Genomic DNA, 11005 nt, shown 5'->3' with positions numbered 1-11005 from the left:
TAGGGCTCCCGAACTGCGCCTGGCGCAGCGTCGCCGATCTGACGTATCCGACCACAACAGGCTCTCGCCCGCGCGCCGAGAACGTCGGAGTATAAACGCGCCTTAAGGGAGACTCCTGACCTTGCCAGTCAGGGTCCTTTTCGCTGGCGTATTAGGGCCCGGAAGTACCCAAGGCGCCTTGCCGGTATAATGTTATCACGTTCTCCGCACATATTTTAAATAAATGGTGATTAGCTTCCTGCAAGAAGTTACCATAACCGAAAGGACAACAGGAAAGAGAGTTCTCACTGTTCCCTGAAACGTCATTTGGAGCCCTAGATTGTTCCACGGTAGCCTGAAGTGTAATGCAAATATGTTTACGCGGACTGCCCATGGGTTAGAATTTTAGTATACTCAGGACGGATTAATTGCGACTTCACGAAAGAACACTTTAAATACATTGCCAACACCAAAATGCGTATTGCCGTAACTCGATTTAGATCATTAGATTGCAGCAAAACCATGATCTGAGCTAGTTGGTACATCTTCACAACTTCACCAGCGCTGCGACGAGGAACAAAAACAGAGATGGAAGGACAGGGACAAGCGCTACTAACAACTGAAAGTTTATTTGAAAAAACACAGGTTATATACGCTCAAATGACAAACCGAAGCGCCTGCAGTTCCCGCGGAAAAAGCACACAAAATAAAGTTAGGAATCCAGATACGAAACTTACGCACTCGTGGTTGGTTACAGGTGTGCTAACGCACGTGTCGCTGGTCTTGTGAATGTGATAGGCTCCACACAACTCCCTAGTCAACTGATCTTGATGTCTAAACATAATCTTAGCCCTGTTAAGAAGAGGAAAGCATGCTTTTTATTAAACACCTTGAACATACCGGGTTTGTTCAGATGACAATCTCTAATGAAGGGACCGATTTGATTAAGGAGCACCATTCAAAGACGATTTGTGCTGGCGTAAGCGCGTGTTTATGCATTTCCCGGTTTGCCAAATGTAATTCGTGACGCATTTAAAATACATGTCATAGAGCACTCCCTCTGCACATGGCACAAAAGGCGATTCATGTTCCACTTAGCATGCATTTTTTCTTTTGACTCTTTTTTGCTGCTGTTCCAAGGCTCTTTTGTCAACAATAGCACAAAGCTTGTCTAGGTTATTAGGGACCGAAAGGAGCACTTTCACTCCATATCTAGTACCAACCTGCTTAAGCCAGTGGGATAACTGATGGATGTAGGGTATCACCGCTTACTTCATTCTGTCATTACCGGAATCTCCATGTGGTTCATCCCTACCAAACGACTTCATCTTCTTCACGATTCTGTTGCTAGCAAGCGCTATCGCATGATTCGGGAAACCCTCTAACCTTAGCCTATGAACCTGCTCTTTGAAACTGGTGCCTAAAGTATGAACACATGATTTAGTAAGCGCAGATCCTAAACAAGACACTGCTATGCCGCATTTTACTACATTCGAATGTCCAGACTAATAATTTAGCAAAGGTTTTCCGACCGCTGTAGGAAGGACAAACAAACATGATTCACCTTTTTATTCAATCTAATATCCAAGAATTGCAGCTGATTTTCTTCCGGTAATTCAAAAGTAAATTTCAGAGTAAACCCGCAGTTTTCAAAAGTCAGTAAAATGTCATCCACGTGCCTTGACGTCATGGGTTTCAACAAAAACGGGATAATCGTCTACATATCTGAAGATTTGTTTTATATGTTTGTCTAGGTTATCTTTAATGCACCTGTCCGGATAAGAAAAAGATTTTACTAAGAACTGCCGCCACTTTTGAGCCAATGCACAGCCCTGCTTTTTGAACAAATAGCCTGCCTTCCCATTCAACAAATGTGGATTTGAGATAAAATGACGCTAGATCCTAAAACGAGCCCACAGAGACACCGCACTTTGAAATCAATGCTTCTTCATCATTATCCTCTACTGTACATTTCTTAACACATTGAAGGAGCCTATCATGTGGAGCCTATTTTGTCCCGGTCCTTCCTTCTCTGTCTTTGTTCCTCGTCACAGCGCTGGTGAAGTTGTAAGCATTAGATCGTTCAACGGCAACTTGAAGTTTGCTGCAAATATGGTAATGCGGACTGCCAATTTTCAAGAATTTAAATATTCTCTGGACGAATTAGTTACGTATTTACGGAAGTGCACTTCAAGTTTATAATAATATATAATAATATAATAATTTTATAGTAATATTTTTGGAGAGATCAGACGTAATGAAAGTGCCTTTTTCCAAACATACCTTCGAAAAGAGCACACATATAATACAAGACACACTACGTACAACACAGGCAAGATAAGGACAAACTACGGTATGCAAAAGCTATCTTTTATAATTCCAGATTACCTAAATCATCATCCTACCATACTCAGTATTGTAAACGAATCGTCATCTCTAAGAAACTTCAAAAAAAGTGAACTTGTACCTGTTATCTATTCAGATATGATTTTTTTTCCTTGAAAGTGTAACATGCTTTCACTGTTTCTGTTATTTATTGCGTGTTGCTTACCTTCCATTTTAATTGTATGTATATACATTATGTAGTTTTCTTACCCCGTGTTGCTCGAGTGTTTTGTGTTTTTAGAAAGGGGACTGACACTTAGTCAGGCATTCGTTGCCTTTTTGTCAGCCTCCTCGACAGACTTTTTTTGTATTTCTGTCCAAAATAAACATTCATTCATTCATTCAAGTACATTGATATCATGCAAATGCCATTTCCCGAAACGCGATTTCGACAAGCGATCCGGAACTGAAAATAAAATATCTATTTCTACTTTTTTCCTATCTGTGTGAAATATTGTGGGCCTAGGGAACTACTGCGAGTTTATCCTTATATATTCTTTTTTCTTCTTTGGCTCGCAAAAAGGCCTCAGCCACTGAGGACAAGTGGGTCAGCGAGTAACCAGCCTGCAGTAACCGGCGCTTCCGGGATAAAAAGCTGTCTTCCAGTTTGGGGTTGCAGGATTTTGTTGAATGCATTGTTAACGCATGAATTGATGATGCTGCGCTTAACTAGCTTCGAGTGCGCTCAGTCAAAAGAGGTAAGAGGTTTGTTGGCCCGATGCACAAAGGCCCAGCAGACGTGATTGGGGTTAAAATATCTTCCTAAATCTAAAAACCGCGTGAAGCCGTTTGTTGGTAGTTCTTGAGCGACAACCAATGGGCTCAGAATGTTTGAAAAATTACTATGAACTTTGGGAGCTTCGAAACGGAGGACGTCGTGCTAGCATTGTAATATCACAAAGTAATCATCCACGAATCTAAAGATTTTTTTCACATTGCTGCCCTGAAGAGACCTGTGTAGCGCTCTGTCTTGCATGGCTAAGTAAAGAAAACTGAGGATAGGTGCAACTTATGAACGATACAAATGCCATAGTCTTGAAAGAAACGCGAACCGTTCCATCATTGCGCGGATGTCGATCTTAAGTACTACACAGTAGCTCAAGAAAGCCCGCAGTTGAGATGCAACGCGCTTGGGTGGATGTCAATGAGTAATTACTTCCTTATTACAAATCTACTCCACCTTGGTGGATTCCCCTAACCATTTGATCAACACTGTTCCCACTTCGAGTTATTGATCAATTCGCTCTCGCCCTACCATAAGCTTGCCGTCCCGGTTAGCTCAATTGGTAGAGCGACTGCTCCGGTGAAGCGGTGGTCCGGGGTTTGAACCCCGGGTCCAGGACGAATTTTTCTTTAACTGCGAAGTTTCTGAGAAATCTGTATAGCTTTCCTTTGTAGCCGTATGGCTGCGCTTGGGTGGATGTTAATGAGTAATTACTTCCTTATTACAAATCTAGTCCACCTTTGGGGATTCCCCCAAACATCTGATCAACTCTAATTCTGAAATTTTACAGCTCCATGCTGGTCTATACAGTTCTTGATGCAATTGACCAAGTCGTCATGAGGGATGGCATAATATAAGTCCTTTACGGTGATAGAAAATCCTGTCAATGTCATTTCGCAGTAATCTTATAGAAAATCAACCGCAGGTCCTACATTTTTTGCCAAAAATGGGTTGTCAACTGTTAGTAGCTTAAGTTGTTTTTGTAAAAATGATGCAACAGACTTCTGCAACAGAAATCCTGCAACTGCAAACTACAAGATAGCTTTTCAGCCCATACGCGCCGACTACTGCAGGCTGCTTACCTCCCGACCCTGTTCTCCTCAGTAGCGGAGGCTTTGTTTAGAGCCAAATAATAAAAAAGAGTATAATAAGGATAACGTCGCTTTAATTCCCGACACACACGGGATTTCACGCAACTTAAACTCAGGATCGCTTGCCAAGCCTCTGCAAGCGCGTTAATCAAATGGGTTGTAATCACTCAGGATGCACCATAAATCATCGCAACCGCTTGGTTTCCTGTGCTCAGGGCGTCGTGTGTTCTATGCCGTTGTCCCGCGGCCGGGCGTACGTAGGCCAAACCGGCAAATGCGTTAATAAGGGATTGTCCGAGCACAAATACAGTGTAACGCAACAAACCTCAGGTGATCTCGGCATTCACTGCCAAGATTGTAAATGCACTCCTGTGCTGGGCACAACTGCGCTGCGCAGGTGCGATGAAAAAACCACGCGAGAAATCACTGAAGGCGTAAAAATCGCGCATCGTAAAGAGACTTGTGTCAGCACCCCCTCCATAGCCCTTAAAGATAGAGAACTGCGATTCTTATCGGTAGCTGGATGATCTCAGTTCTGTGTTATTGCTGGTGGCGATGACTGTTTTTCAGACTCGGTTGCCCTTCTTATTTTCTTGATGCTGCTGTATATCTTTACCGAAGTGTCTGAAAAAATAAACCTTCAGTTGTAAGTCAGCGCTGTGTGTGTGTCTCGCCTCCTTTCTTGTCCCTAGTAGCTCACTGGCCTTCCTTGTTATGAACCAACTAGCCCGCGATGTGTCATTCAAGCTTATAAGATATCGTAACGTGCGCAATAAAAAATGAACTAAAACAATTTTTCTGTATTTCACTCTAACAGACAATGCATTCAGTGGAAAAGTCAAAGAGATTACCCACTGCCGTAGTGGAGGGCTTCCGATTATTTTGGATCACGTGGATATTTTTAACGTACACTGATATCGTACAGCGCACGGATTCTTTTTAGCTTCGACCCCAAGTAAACACTGCCTCCAAAGCCGGGATTAGACCAGCATCCTCGGGCCCACCACCCGAGCGCCCTATTCACTGAGCCATTTTGGATGGCGGATGAGATCCTGGCACAACTGCAAGTTCGGCAAGAAAGATATTTTGACGCTATGACAAACCCGGCAGGGCAATGACCAACGGCTGTCCCAAGTTATTTTCCTTCAAAATGCTGAGCAAATTGATGTCATCTTGGTGCTGGCGGAGTGGTGTATGTTTGTTTCGTAGCGCTTTACAAAACCTGTTAAGCCGACCTACATCAGAAACGTATAACGAATAAGGTTCGACTTTCTTTTTTAAAACACAGACATCCCTCCCTGCCCACTCCCCTCAACGCGCTCGTCTACTCAGTCGGAGTACAAGGGTTGCAACCGCACCGCGCCGGCCGATTTCGATGCAGACGAGGCCTGTGTGCTGTGCGATGTCAGTGCACGTTAAAGATACCCATGTGGTCGAAATTATTCCAGAGCCAACATCCTTGGCAGCTCTTGCTTCGTTTCTTCTTTAACTCCCCCCCCCCCCCCTAACACTTCCCTTACGGCGCGGTTCACGTGTCCATCGAAATATGTGAAACAGTTACTGCGTCATTTCCTTTCCTCGAAACCAACTATTTAGCCCCTGTTCATGGATTCCTCCTCGTAGTCGTCTGGGTCGGTGTTGCCATACCACACCACATGACAACCATGGAAGGTAGTAGAAGAGCGAAGCGCCACCTGCCACGGCAAGAGCGGTGGAACAGACCACCGGAAGGTGGCTGCCACGGGAAGATTCCGGAGGGTGGCTAGCAGCGCAACACGCCACCTTCCAGCTGTGGCAGGTGGCGTACGGGGAGCTGCGTTGAAATTTTGCATTACCGACTGTCGTAGTCACTCGTCGGTTTTTGTGGTTTTATTCATTTAGCTTCAACGGGGAATCACTTGTGGGCTTTCTACTGGCCCCCCGCATCAACTGGTGTAATGAAGCGCATGCATGGTATAATGACGCGAGTCTGAGAACTCTCCTTCATATGCAACCAAGCTCGAGCAGTCTGACGATTTTATTGCAGCACAATCTTGAGACGTGGAGTGAATTTTCATTTTTTAATGTCCAAGTGCAAATGAGCAGCCTAGATACAACGGCAGACACCACAGGACGCAGTCAACATGAGAGACCCCTGGCGAACTGCCGTGGTAATTTTATTGCAACATACAGAATGTCCGCAGGGCGACTTTGTCATTGTCACTGTAAGCAGGTATTTGGAAATGAGCTATGCGTAGCGAAATTGATTTCGATTAAAGTTGTCATGAATGTTTTACACCAAGTGACGCTCTATTACAGAAAGGAGCATGCCCTGAGCGGCCAAGCCGGCTGTAATCTGCAGTTTATCATTGCAAGAGAGAGAGAGAGAGAAAAACCTTATTATGGCAAGTGTGTTGACCCCCCTTGGGTCCCTGGACCACCGCACGGTCCCACTCTACGTCGGAACGTAACCAATATGTGGCTCATCGGGAACGAAACCCCGGGTCAGCATCCACCAGCTGCAGTGGTCACCAGACTGTCTGATGACGACACGGTGGTATACACAGAAAAACAACATTTCTTCCGAAAATGCAAGGGATTCAACCAAGGACTTTCAGACTGCGAGGCGAGCATACCACAAGCCATTAAACCACGTTGCTGCTTGACGAACAAAGGTGAACGTAAGATATGCGTTGCCTTACAAGTTTATGCTAATGAGTGGGCGTGTCATTACAATGGAAGAAAAAATCATCACAACATAAATGACATTAAAGAGATTAAAATACAAAACCGATGCTTTCGCATCCATAGCACAAAAGTAGGCTTAACTACGCTCGCAATTTTTGCGACATAAATCCGTCAGTAAACAATCTTTGAATTTCAGACAAATATCGAAGCAGTGATGCTGTGTCCAGTTCTAAAATGTCACTTATCAGCAAGACAAAGCAGCAGCGCGCAAAGGTGAACAAAGATTAAAACCTGCGAAATCGTGTGTTCATCTTTCTGGATTAGGAACCAAGTGATTAATACTGGATATCCGTCAAAATTTTAAGGAAATTACATCTCGCGTGACGGGTAATTGTGGGCGCTTAGTTTTGTGGTAAGGTGCATGAGATTGTACACCAGTTGCAGGAGCATCACCATGATATCGGCACGTCTATCTGAAGATTTCACTGCCTGTGTTCGGACAGGTGCTCTCTGAGGCTCTCCTTCTCTAAAGACGTGAATGATCACCGGGTACAGCGATAGCCCTCTGCGATAGTGTGCGTCAGCATATGACGATTTAAAACCCCTCGAACTGACGCTGCATAATCACATATATAACACTTGAAGGGTCTTTCCCTAGTGTGAATTTGCTTGTGCAGATTTAATTTTGAAGACTCTGCGCACGTGAAAGGGCATAAATCACGCTTGTACGGTTTTCGCCGGTGTACGTACGCCTATGTATGGTGAGGTTACTGGCGCTTGCAGCTGCAAAAGAGCACATGTCGCAGTTGAAGGGTTTCTAGCCAGTATGCTTTCGCTTGTGCATGGTGAGATGGGAAGAGCGCGCAGCTGTAAAAGCGCACAGGTCGCACTTGTACGGCTTTTCGCCGGTGTGCGTACGCTTATGTGTAGTGAGGTTGCTGGAGCTCGCAGTCGCAAAAGAGCACATGTCGCATTTGAAGGGTTTCTCGCCAGTATGCTTCCGCTTGTGCACAGCTAGAGTGGAAGAAAGCGCAGCTGAAAAAGCGCACAGGTCGCACTTGTACGGCTTTTCGCCGGTGTGCGTACGCTTATGTGTAGTGAGGTTGCTGGAGCTCGCAGTCGCAAAAGAGCACATGTCGCATTTGAAGGGTTTCTCGCCTGTATGCTTTCGCTTGTGCTTGGCGACAGTGTCAGAGCGCGCAGCTGTAAAAGCGCGCAAGTCAAACTTGAACGGTTTTTCGCCAGTGTGCGTACGCTTGTGACGAGTTAAGATCGAAGAGTGCGCAGTTCTAAAAAGGCACATTTCGCACTTTAACGGTTTCTCACCAGTATGCATAGTATCGTGTGGATTGAGGCATCGAAACTCTGCAGCCGCAGAAGTACACGTGTTGAGACTAAACAGCCTTTCGCCAGTTTGGATAGTATCGTGTGAAGTAACACAACCAGGATCTTCAGTTGCAAAACTGCACGTGTTGGCATTGAACAGCATTTCGCCATTGCGCATGCTATTGTGTGGACTGACACATCCAGTCTCTGCAGGGGTAAATGTACCCGTGTCGCGATTGAACGCGCTTTCGCCAGTGTGCGTACTAATATGTGGAGTGACATCTCTCCAGTCTGCAGCTGTAGAAGGACACATGTCGCGACTGAAACTGCTCTCGCCACTGTGCGTACTATATTGTGGAGTGAAATTTCTCGGGTCTACAGCTGTAGCAGGACTCATGTCGCGACTGAAGATGCTCTCGACACTGCGCCTACTATATTGTGGAGTGAAATTTCTCGGGTTTGCAGCTGTAGAAGGACACGTCTCGCGACTGAAGCTGCTCTCGACACTGCGCCTACTATATTGTGGAGTGAAATTTCTCGGGTCTGCAGCTGTAGAAAGACACGTCTCGCGACTGAAGCTGCTCTCTGCACTGCGCCTACTATATTGTGGAGTGAAATTTCTCGTGTCTGCAGCTGTAGAAGGACACGTCTCGCGACTGAAGCTGCTCTCTACACTGCGCCTACTATATTGTGGAGTGAAATTTCTCGGGTCTGCAGCTGTAGAAGGACACGTCTCGCGACTGAAGCTGCTCTCGACACTGCGCCTACTATATTGTGGAGTGAAATTTCTCGGGTCTGCAGCTGTAGAAGAACACGGGTCGCGACTGAAGCTGCTCTCGACACTGTGCGCACTATATTGTGGAGTGAATTTTCTGGGGTCTACAGCTGTAGAAGGACATGTGTTGCGACTGAAGCTGCTCTCGACACTGCGCCTACTATATTGTGGAGTGAAATTTCTCGGGTCTACAGCTGTAGAAGGACACGTGTCGCTATTGAAGCTGCTCTCACCACTGTGCGTACTATTATGTGGAGTGACATTTCTCGTGTCTTCAGCTGTAGAAGGATACGTGTCGCTATTGAAGAGTCTCTCGCCACTGTGCGTACTATTATGTGGAGTGACATTTCTCGTGTCTGCAGCTGTAGAAGGACACGTGTCGCCATTGAAGCTACTCTCGCCAATGTGCGTAGGCTTGTGCCGAGTTAGTGTTGCAGAGCCTTCAGTTGCAAAAAGGCTCACAGGAATCTGATGTGTTTGTCCTGCTGTGTGGAACTGCTCGTCTCCCTTACCATCGCACTTCGCTAACTCCGCTTGGTCCTCATAGCATTTTAATGGCTCTCCTCCTGTCTCAAGGTGCATGTGCCTAGAAACATCGGCAAGATTCGGTGAACCGTAGGTGAAGGAGGAGCAGCTCAACACATCCTCTTTCAATGCAGGTGTCTGCTGACCGAACAAATTCCGTTCCATGAGCGAATACGGCGCTGGAGTCTGTTCTGGTCGCGTTCACCGCACTCCTGGTATGGTCGTTGCCCTGCAATGAGTCCCGAACACAACCTCCATCGTGGTAGTCAGGAAAGCACACCGCTTCTGCGAAAAGAGTTAAAAGAATGTGTGCCGTTAGGGAAATTTAGTTTTTTTTTCGACTTACTCACTCCGCAATATTTTATTTCATTGGTTCAAGCATGCCAGTTGCTTTTTGGAAGAGGTAGTAATGCTCGATATATTGATTTTACAATAACACACAGGACGCGTACATTTTAAGGAAAGAGGCTACATCAACGACATCTCAGGCAATAACTAGTGAATTCAAGGCAGCTTTCACCATAGTGCCTGTAGTGTATCTACCGTCGTATGTGGATCTACGGGCTTTGTTGGAGCGTACGTGTTAAGGCAGCTCAAACATGCCAGATTTTTGTTTGCGTGGAAGAATAATTTTCGCAAAGACTGGTGCTCTGATAACAAAGAGGAGGCGAAGATTTTCAGCAAACGCAACAAATGAACATCTCAAGCAAGCGAATTGAACTGTTTTCCCAGTGTTGTTTTGGCAGGGCTGAATATAAAGGATGCAAGAGCAGCTGGTCGAATACGCCCACCTCTACAGCACGTGGCAGCAGACAGCAGTGCAGAAATATAAGTACTCTGATACAAAACACACAGTCAGTCAGCCCTACAGTCTGTGGTAGCAAACGAAAATGGAGAAAAAAATGGGCACATACTCGTATGCGCGCAAAAACAAAGGAGAGAAGAAAGAAGGGAAAACTTTATTTACGCTAATGGTTTTTCCTGCGGTTTGGGGGCATCTTCAGAGACGTCTTGGTTCTACCCCCAGGAGCCATCTCTGTCGAAGTCGTCCGCCTCTAATTAGTGGTCGGTTGCCCTCAGTCCAGGGCTCCGCTGGCCACTGCCGCCCGTTGAGCTCGCCGTAACAGACCTTGTTAGTCTTCACAGCGGTCGCTGGACAGCAGAGTCTCCCACTGCTCCGCACTCGGGTTTTGTATTTTGGGGACCACGTCTATGTTTTGGCAGGCCCATGTGATCTGGTATAGAGTACGTTTTTCGTCGCACCAGGGACATTTGTTCGTGTATATCGTTGGGTGCATTTTGTTTAGTATATGTAGATTTGGGAAAGAGCCTGTTTGTAATTGTCTCCAAGTGACAGCTTCCTCTCTGCTGAGAGATTTGTGCGGTGGGAGATATCGCATTCTTCTGCCTCTGTAGTTTTGTAGTATGGCCGAGTATTCCCTGGGTGCTGGCGCGAGTTCCGCGGTCTCGTCGGATGCTCGGAAAGTAATGTATCCTCGAGCTATCCTGTCGGCCTCTCGGTTCCCTGCCACC

Source organism: Amblyomma mixtum, chromosome 7 (genome assembly GCF_055824585.1).
Source record: "Amblyomma mixtum isolate Tamu chromosome 7, ASM5582458v1, whole genome shotgun sequence".
NCBI classification, from domain to species: domain Eukaryota; kingdom Metazoa; phylum Arthropoda; class Arachnida; order Ixodida; family Ixodidae; genus Amblyomma; species Amblyomma mixtum.
The sequence above is the reverse complement of the archived record's forward strand: the minus strand, read 5'-3'. Positions refer to the sequence as shown.